The following is a 10,053-nucleotide window of genomic DNA, read 5'->3' as shown; positions in this document are numbered from 1 at the left end:
TCTCTTTTCTCCGGTGAAGACTTCGGCTACTGGAAGAGTCGAATGGAATACTATATGAAAACAGAGGTAGAGATATGGATCATCATTCAAACGAATTTCTCCCTACCAGTCGACAGCACCGGAGCACTTGTGTCATGCGAAATCTGGGGCACATCCCTGACGAAAAAGATAGAGGCTGATGCAAAGGCAACTCAAGCCCTACAATGCAGACTAACCAAAGATGAGCTGAATTGAGTTGGACCATTCAGCAATGCAAAGGATCTCTAGCAAAAGTTGATCAAACTTCAGGAAGGAACCTCTGATGCTAAGGTATGTAAGAAAGATTTGTTGTTAAATAAATTACATAATATCAAAATGTAGAAAGGAGAATCAGTAAGTCAACTACATGCCCGGATCCAAGATCTGCTAAACGGCCTCCATGCGATCGGACAAAAATTAGAGAATCGCGATGTCATCAAGTACGCACTGAATGCTTTTCCGAGGAATACCTTGTGGGCATCGATGATAGATGCTTACAAAGTATCCAAGGATCTTTCAATTATTAGATTAGATTAATTATTTTCTGATTTTGAGTTACACGAACAAATTAATGCACGCTCGGCCAAGAAAAGTATTGCGTTGGTTGCAGGTACAAGCAAGATGAAGGAAACCAGGAAGAAGTACCAGATCGAACCCGAGTCCGGAGATGAATTGGACTCAGACGAAGATGATATCACCACTGAACTAGTCAAACTAGTTCAGAAAGCACTTAAGAAGAAGAATGTGACTCAATCGAACATGAATGTCAAGTCTAGAGTTACCTGCTATGGCTGCAACAAGAATCGATACTACAAGTTTGACTGTCTAAACTAGAAGCAAGGAAAAAGGAAGGCGCTGAAGACAACATGGTCTGAGTCATCGGAAGAGTCGAACGAAGAAGAACACAAGCGAACAAGCTTCCTCTCTTTACCGATACAAGCGTACATTGTTGAAACTTAGTCCGAGTCCGAAACCGAGAGCGAATCGAAAACTAAGTCTGAGAGAAGTCACGGATCCGTATCCATTTCCGAAGGGTCAAACAACATTGTAAGTTTCCTAATTTTTGGTATTCAGATAGATGACTTACAAAATTTAGTTGCACATTTATTAAGAAAGCTGGCCAAATTCAACGTCCGGGTAAAGTCACTCTAAAAGGAGGTAATAGCCCTTAAGGAAGTGACTAACTCGAGCTCTTTGACTGAGCAAGTTCAAGAAGAGAATTCCAATTTAAAAACTCAGGTCAAAGAACTCAAAGACTCATTGGAACGGTTCACTTTAGGTTCCAAGAACCATGACCTAATTCTTGGAAAACAAAGGGTTGTATACAATCGATTCGGGCTTAGATATAAGGCTAAATATAAATTCAGATCTTATTTGTCTCTTGTAAATCGATCAAATAGAAACATAGTCCAAGCATGGGTCCCCAATGTTGGATCGAGAAGCGCTAGAGGGGGGGTGAATAGCGCTTGTGGCTATTTCATTCGATCTAAAACGTGTCGAGTAAATACGCAGCGGAAAATAAAATAAATGACAAACACAGAAAGACACCAAGGGTTTACTTGGTTCGGAGCCTGTGGCGACTCCTACTCCAAGGCTCACGATCGTTGATCGCTTTCTGTGGGCAACACCTATAAGCTCGAATAACGGTTATAGAATTATTACAATCTATTAAACTGACAGAGTATACCGACAACAAGAATGAGCAATTTCGAAGCTTCGGGTCGTCTGGATCTCGTTGTAGCACTTCGGGATCGTCTTGTTAGCAGTTTGTAGCACAAAGGTCACTTGGTGGAAGATGTGATGGTCACTGCTCGAGATGTCCTTTTATTGGACGTTTAAGGCGCCTCAATGCTAGCCCAAGGCGCCTCAAATCCAATTTTTATCCCGAATAGAACACTGAGATGAGCTTCAGATCACTGCCTCTTATCCGCCTGGAGGTACCTTCAACGCCACTCCAAGGCGCCTCCAAGCCGCGGTCCAAGGCGCCTTCAGTCCCCATGAAGGCGCCTCCAGCTCTTCTACACAGCTGGCTTTGGCTTGCACCCGAGGCGCCTCCAAGCTCCATGGAGGCGCCTCGGACACTGTTCATCCGAGGTGAAGTGTGCTCTTTTTGTCCCTGCACAATGTATTAGTCCACAAAATACACATATACCCTGCAAGACAAGGTTAGCACACATAAATATGTTAAGAAAGGTGTTTGATAGTAACTTGACTGTCCGGGTCTGACTTCGGATTTCCAATCGGAAATCCTAGGTCGACCCGACGCCTACTGTTCCCTCTGCGGGGAACGTGTCCTTACCTACTCCTTTCAGGAGAGTTACCTGTTGCCAATGCGATCCTCCAGATCAACTGGACTTTTGCTCAGTGCTCGATGCTTCCGGACTTTCTGCTGGACACCCGCTCTCCAACCCGTCCAGTCTTCCACCTAGTTCGCGACACCAGGACTTTCCTCCTAGGGTTACCACCCCCTAGGACTTTTGCCTGAAGCCCTCGACCCACCAAGACTTTCTGCATAGGGTTACTACCCCCTATGACCTAGGGTTACCACACCCTAGGGTTTTCTACCTGCCTAACCTCGGTTAGGACTTTTGCCTAAGTACACTTAGGACTTCCCTGCAAGCTTATTCAAACTATTAGATCACAACATAACTTTAACTTTGAATCCTTTGTCATTATCAAAACACTGGTTCGATCATCAGATGCTTCCCGCACCAACACCCAAGTCTAACTTAACTAATCAAGCTGAACTTGGCCAATATTGAATCCCCAAGGATCAAATCTATTACCTTGATAGACCTTATCGAGACTATGATCCAAAGGGAGCCAATAAAAGGACCATTTTTATCATAAAATAGAATTATCTGATGTTTGATTTATTGCTTTTTATTATTCATGCTTAGACTAAGGTAGATAAGGACTTAGGCTTGATCTACGCTTGACTAATTAGACCTAGGATTTTTCAGAAAAAAAATTAAATATTTAATTTCTTTAAAAGGCTTTGTTTAGAAGTGGTTGATGATCCAATACCCAAGAAGGCATAGTACCTTGTCATAGCCTAGAAGTCAATTATTGAAATAAATATTTAATTGACTAACTGTTAAACCTTAGTCTAACTCAAATGTTGATCAATCCTTAGATTGGAATTTAAATTGAAGATTAAGTTAACCATCTCACAAAACTATTAAAAGTTCCCTGATTGAAAATCTAGAAAAATATGAGATGAACCTAGGTTTAAAGTAGTTAACCAAACTTAAATTAATTAAATTAAAGCTAACTCAATTAAAATTCATAATTAATTTTAAAATCTAATTAATTACAAAATCATAATTAATTTTAAAATCTAAGTAATTACAAAAGTTTAATTAATTTCAAAATCTAATTAATTACAAAATCGTAATTAATTTCAAAATCTAATTAATTGCAAAAGTTTAATTAATTTTCAAAATCTTAATTATTTTTAAATAATAATTAATCTTCAAATCATAATTAATTTTCAAATCATGATCAATTTGTAAAAATATAATTAATTTCAATTAATTGATTAATTTCAAATTCTAAATTTCAAACTTAATTAATTTTTAATATGTTAATGTTAATTAATTTTCAAATTATAATCAATCTTCACAATTTTAATATTGTCAAATGTTTAAATCTAATTAAACTTATATTTTAAAATTTAATGTTTTTAAAATCCAAATTTAACTTAAATTATTTTTTTTAAAATATTCTTTAATATCTTCATAGATAAAATCAACTTCAAGATTAACTTAACTCTATCTCACACAAATTCATAAGTTGTACATGTTTGATAACCTAGAATATGTGAGATGAAAAATCAGGAAAATAAATAATAAATTTTATGTTTTTGATTTACATACTTAGACTCTAGGACCCTTAAACATTTGTGGCATTAATTAAGGGGGAGTGAAAGGAAGGTTAAGATATTAATTTTTATTTTGTTAAAGCATTGTTTTTTTAAAATTAAACTTTTTAAAAGTTCAAAATACTTCTGAAAAAGGAAGTTTAATTTTTTTAAACTATTTTTGAAAATAAAAATAAATTATTTTTGAAAAGATAGAAATTAAGTATTTGATAAAGTATTTTTAAATATTTTTCAAAGAAATCATTTACTTAGCTAAGTATTTTTATCAAAATCTTTTTAAAGGCTAAGCTTTTATGAAAATTTTTTTTAAGCTAAGTACTTCATTAACTTTTTATCAACTTCTTTTTAAAGCTAAGTGCTTAACTCAGTTTATATCAAATTTTTTAAACTGAGCTTTTATCAAAATCTTTTTTAAGTTGAGTACTTCTAACTAAGCTTTTTTCAAAACCTTTATAAAACTAATTATTAAAGCTAAGTTTTTATCAAGGTGTTTTTAAAGCCATGTTTTTATCAAAATTTCAGAAAGCTAAGTACTTAACAAAGTTTTTTTTTTCAAATAGTTTAGCTAAGTGTTTGTCAAAACAATTATTTTCAATGCTAAAATTTAACTAAGTTTTTTTTTTTAAAAGCTAAGACAGTTTCGAAACTTAAAATTAGCTAAGTTTTTTTCTAAGTGCTCCCCTTTAACAGAGTAAATTTATTTTGTACTATCTTTACATGTTAAACAACTTTCTCTCTACTTATTTTATTTTTGATTTATGTCAAAAGGGGATAGAAAAGTCAAAGTTAAGAGTTAAATATAGTTTTTGTGAAAGAGGGAGCATAAGGGAGTTTTTTTTTTTCCAAATTATTGCATTTATGCTCATGTTAAAATCCTTTAATTACTGTTATGTTTTACTTAACTTTGAACCAGGTTGCCATAATTAAAAAGGAGGAGATTATTTGTGCAGGAAGTACCATGCGATCGAACCTAAGTTTTGATTATGTCAAAGGGTTCAAAGTTAAGTTGTCTTGTGATCTAACAAGGTTGATTGAGCTTGTAGGAAAGTCTTAAGTTGTCTTAGGCAAAACTCCTAGTGGATTCTAGGCAGGTGGAAAACCCTAAGGGGTGGTAATCCTTGATCCTAAGGGGTGATAACCCTAGGTGATGGAAAGTCCTAGCTGCAGTTAGGCAGGTGGAAACCCCTAGGGGGTGGTAACCCTAGGCGGAAAGTCTTGGCGGGTTGAGCGCTTTGGGCAAAATCCTAAAGTCAGGGACTCTAGGTGAAAATCCTGGTGGTCGCATACCAGGTGGAAGTCTGGACGGGTCGTGGAGTGAACATCCAGTATAAAGACCTGAAGTCTCGAGCGCTGAGTAAAAATCCAATCGGTCTGGAGGATCGGTTTGACAATAGGTAACTTCTCCTGAGAGAAGTATGTGAGTATATGTTCCCTGCTAAGGAAACAATAGGCGTCGATTTGACCTAGGATTTCCGGAGGAAATCTGAAGTCAAAACCGGACAGTTCGAAAGCTATCAAGTTATTGATTTATATATTATTTGCTATTTTGTCTAACTTTGTTTTGTAGGAAACTAACAGTTTTGCAGGGTTGGACTTAGCCTTGATCGGTCGACCAAACGTCTGGATCGATCGACCGAACCCCAGTATAGTAGGATCATATTTCCAGAGGTCAGACCGGGTCATCGGGATCAGTCGACCGAATCGAGGATAAGTGATGACTGGATCGAGCCAGGTTGATCTGATCGGATAAGGCGGAGACCATCAGCTAATCGGTCGACCGAACGGAGGGATCAGTCAACCGAACGAAGGCTCATCCAGAGAGATTGCATCTGGACGGAAGCCCAAGTGGATTCAGTAGGTTCGGTCGACCAAACTTGGGTATCGGTCGATCGATCCGGGTCGAGTTAAACCTGATCCCGAGATTAGAGGATCTGGATCAGGTCTGAAAAGACTATAAAAAGGGGGCTCAGCCAACTACTTCGAAGATCATCATTCACAGTGATCTTCTAAGTTGCGCACTACGCCAAAATAACTCAATAATGCTCAGCTGCTATTCCGACAATCGACAAACCAATTCCTAATCATTTATTGTTGCTATAATATGTTTTTAAGTTCATTACTTGTACTTATATATTTGTAAAGAATTTCGGATCTATAGTGATTGCCCAACGTAAGCGATCAACGATCGTAGGCCTTGGAGTAGGAGTCGTCACAGACTCTGAACCAAGTAAAAGAAATCGTGTTAGTGATTGCTTTTGTGTCTTTCTCTATTCCACTGCGTTCTTACTTTGTGTTTTCCGATAAACGAACGAATTAGCCACGAGTGCTATTTCCCCCCCCCCCCCCCCTCCCTCTAGCACGTCATCGATCCCACAGTCGGTATTATTTTTATTCAAGTTACTTGTACTCAAATTGTAATCATTATTGTAACTTTTTTATTGATTAGAATTTATCCAACGAAAATATTCTCACATGTTGGCCTTGGAGTAGGAGTTGTCATAGATTTTGAACCAAGTAAATCTCGGTCGTATTAGCCATTGTCTTTTTATCTCTTTCTTTATTCTGCTGTGCTTACTTTTTATGCGAACATTTTCTAAAATGCGTAAAGTCACGAGCGTTATTCACCCCTCCTCTAGCGCTTTCAATCCTATAACTTATATATTTACTTTCTTATGTCATGCGATCATGATGAAACTATATCTTTCTTATTCTTATTTCTTATATTCGAGTTTTTATTCATTGTTTAGAATCCATAGGACCTGGGTTTTTATAAGAACCAACAGTGCACCGGCATGACCTTCAGTTCAATGACTTTAGAATTGGCATTATCGCAGCTTCTCTTCTAGCCTTTGAAGACCTTCACGTAGAAGAGAAGAAAAGAAGAAGCTATTTAATTTGTTGAAGCATGATCAAGATCATCAACAATAAAGTTTTAACCAAAACAAGTAATGTATTTTGTTTGTTTTATGAATATTAATGTTCTTTTGAAAGAAAACACTATCACGTGAAGCTGAAGACCATTTGGATCTTCCATTCTCATCTTTTTCGATTGCAATAATAAGTCGTAAATACTTCCTTGAATAAGAGAATAAACAAGTACATAATTCATACATCAACATTGCATCACAAATACTTCTTACATCCTAAGAATCGGAGGATCTACTCCATTACAAAGGTATTACAAACAAGAGACATGAAGTGATCGTAAAATGAAGAGGAAGCTTGAACCTACTAGCTAGAGGTGCAAGCTCAAGTCTAAGCCAACATCGAGATTAGCTTTATCGTAATCACGATCCATATCATTGGCACACATCCAATCTTTCTGAGATAAATCAGCATCGAGAAAGTTAATGGTCACTACTTTAACCTTCTCGTCATCTTTTCTTGCAGCCTCTTGAACCGGTGAAACAAACCGGAAATGGTGAGGCCGATGATCTTCTTCAAGAGCCTTCTGATAATGATTTTGATGATCTCGTAACGACCAAACCACCGAGTGATTCATTGCGTTTATAGAAGCCGTTGGTTTGTGTATAGAGTTGATCACCGAGAAGTTTTCGGGAATAGTTGAAGTGGCACGATGCGGGAAGGTGGACATCATCAATTTCTTCTCGTAGTTGTGGCCATTTTGGTGTCCCCCTAATGCTTGCTTTGTTGAAAATCTTTTGTGACACTTCTTGCACCGGTAGGGATAGTAGGGCATGGACACTTTTGCTCGCACTTCTTCTTCCGAGTTCATCCAAAGCCTTTCAACCAAGGAACAATCGACTAGACTAAATGTCTTGGAAGAGTTTTCCATGAGGATTCAAAGATAAAACAAATATAAAGAGAGATGCCAAGGTCTATAGATTATTTATAAAGAGTCATTAAGGTAACATAATGTACCATTAAGGCTTGATTATGATCATTGATTTTGAATTAATGCTAAAATTTAATCATGATCAAATAATGAAATTCTAATTGGAATGTATAATTATTTGTTAATACAGAATTATCCAATTTCAAGTTAGAAATTATTTATTTAAAAATATGCGAGGAAACAAAGTTAGGCAAATCAAGATGGCTTAGATTAAAGGGAGGTTTGTTAAGACATGACATAATGAGATATTTCGATCATTTATAACCTTCATAATCACTTTTTTGAACAAAAAAAATAATTACAATGTGATATATTCTTCTTCTTTTTTTTTTTTTTTTTGTAAGTTGATACTAAATATTCAGCTTAGGCTTTTTAATACTTATTCGGCTTCATAGAAGTTTCTCACCAACCACTATTACGGGTGGTTCATCAACCCAATATTATTAGATCAACCACCTATTAAAAGAAATTCATTCATTAATTCGTCGAAGTTTGGATTCAATCTTTAGACGTCTGAGAAATTAAGAAGGTATTCAGCTATTGCACCATTGCCCTGGAAGCAATATATTCTCTTTTTATCCATATAAGTATCAATTAATTTGACTTCTAATGTTAGATTTACATTCCCTTTGGTTGTTAATTAGTTTCCTATATAACTATCTTAGGAATTAAGCTTTAAAATCTATTAATGAACTCTATTTTTGTTTCAGATGTTGTTATTTTAGAACATAAAAATCTTAAATTACACTAAACAATTATTAATGTGTATATGTGGAGGAAAACATAATTCAAAAGATATCACAATTAGAATAATGGCACCTACTCTCTTTGTAACATTTGTGTTCATTGAATCTTGAATTACCTACTGTCTTTGTAGATTTCCCTTAGCTAAACCCTAAATTATCAAGAAATTTAAACCTTTATGATTTAGTCTTTCTTCAAGCCCTTAATCTTTTTTTTTTTAACTAGCACCAGATGTCTTTCAAGTCGATTAATACTGTGATGACCAATTCGATTCCACGAAAATTTTCATCGATTATCAAGATAAATTAAAAAATACTCATAACGGATGGTTCAATAGCTTAATTTCCTAAATTTGTCATTCCACTAAAGAAAAATACTCTACAATATACTATAACTGAGAATCAAACTGTGAATATCAACTTATCGCTGAAGTATGAATTATTCTTTCACCTTTTATTCAAAATAAATATTTTGTACACCTAACATTTACATTTAGTCAATTGAACAACTTGGACTAAATCATAGATGAACTCACATATATGGTAGGGTTAAAACTCTGAATAAGATTTTTTTATTCCCAATATGTCATGTCATTATCATCTCAAAAATATAAAAATTTACCATCAAAAAAATTTCCTATAATTTTTTTAGACCCTACATTATAAATCATATTTCTTTTATTTTTTTATTGTTTTATTTAATGTCTCTATATAATTTTTAATTAATAATTTAATTAATTGTGGTTTTTAATTTAATTTATAATTAATATATTAATTAACTTATGATTTTTAATTTAATTTAATTTTAAATTTAATTTAATTTGTAATTTTAGTTAATATTTAATTAATTTATAAATTTTAATTTAATTATAGTTATTTGTATTTTTTTAACTTATAGAATGTATTTATTTTTAAAATAATAATTTATTAAGAATTTATATTATTACAAAAGGAAGAAGGAATGATTACTTTTCCATTAATTAAAGACTCTATCTTTGAAAGAAAAACATAGATTTAAACTATGACTGTTCTAACGGAGATTTTTTCTTTTGTTTTTTTTTTAGATTTCTCTTTTTCTTTATGTCATTAAAAATTAACTCAGTTTTTTAGTCTCTTTTTCCATTTTTTTTTTTGTTACGGACGCCCTAAATTACAGACCTCAGACTTTATCTCAACGTTTAAATTTTTTTATTCATTTTTTTTAATTATATAAATCTTTTAAAAATTTTGTGATATCCTTAGTTTGGGATCCTCTAATCCATCCAAAAAAAAAAAAAAATCAGTAGATGAACTACTTACAATTACGATTAGATCGTGATCGTGATCAGATCGTAATTGATTGTGATCCCTCCATGGCTCACCGCCTTTCTCAGGATATAGTTTGGGTCAGGACGGACGATCGAAGGCCGCCTCCCGTTAGGAGTCAGACTACCTGACCATTTGGCCACCATCGGCAGCCTTCGGGTGGCCTCCGATCGCCCGTTTTAATCTAAACTATAATCAAAAAAGGACGGTAAATTTAAGAAGGGATCACAACCAAAAACGATCATGAT

This window comes from Zingiber officinale, chromosome 2B, assembly GCF_018446385.1.
Source record: "Zingiber officinale cultivar Zhangliang chromosome 2B, Zo_v1.1, whole genome shotgun sequence".
Taxonomy (NCBI): domain Eukaryota; kingdom Viridiplantae; phylum Streptophyta; class Magnoliopsida; order Zingiberales; family Zingiberaceae; genus Zingiber; species Zingiber officinale.
The sequence above is the reverse complement of the archived record's forward strand: the minus strand, read 5'-3'. Positions refer to the sequence as shown.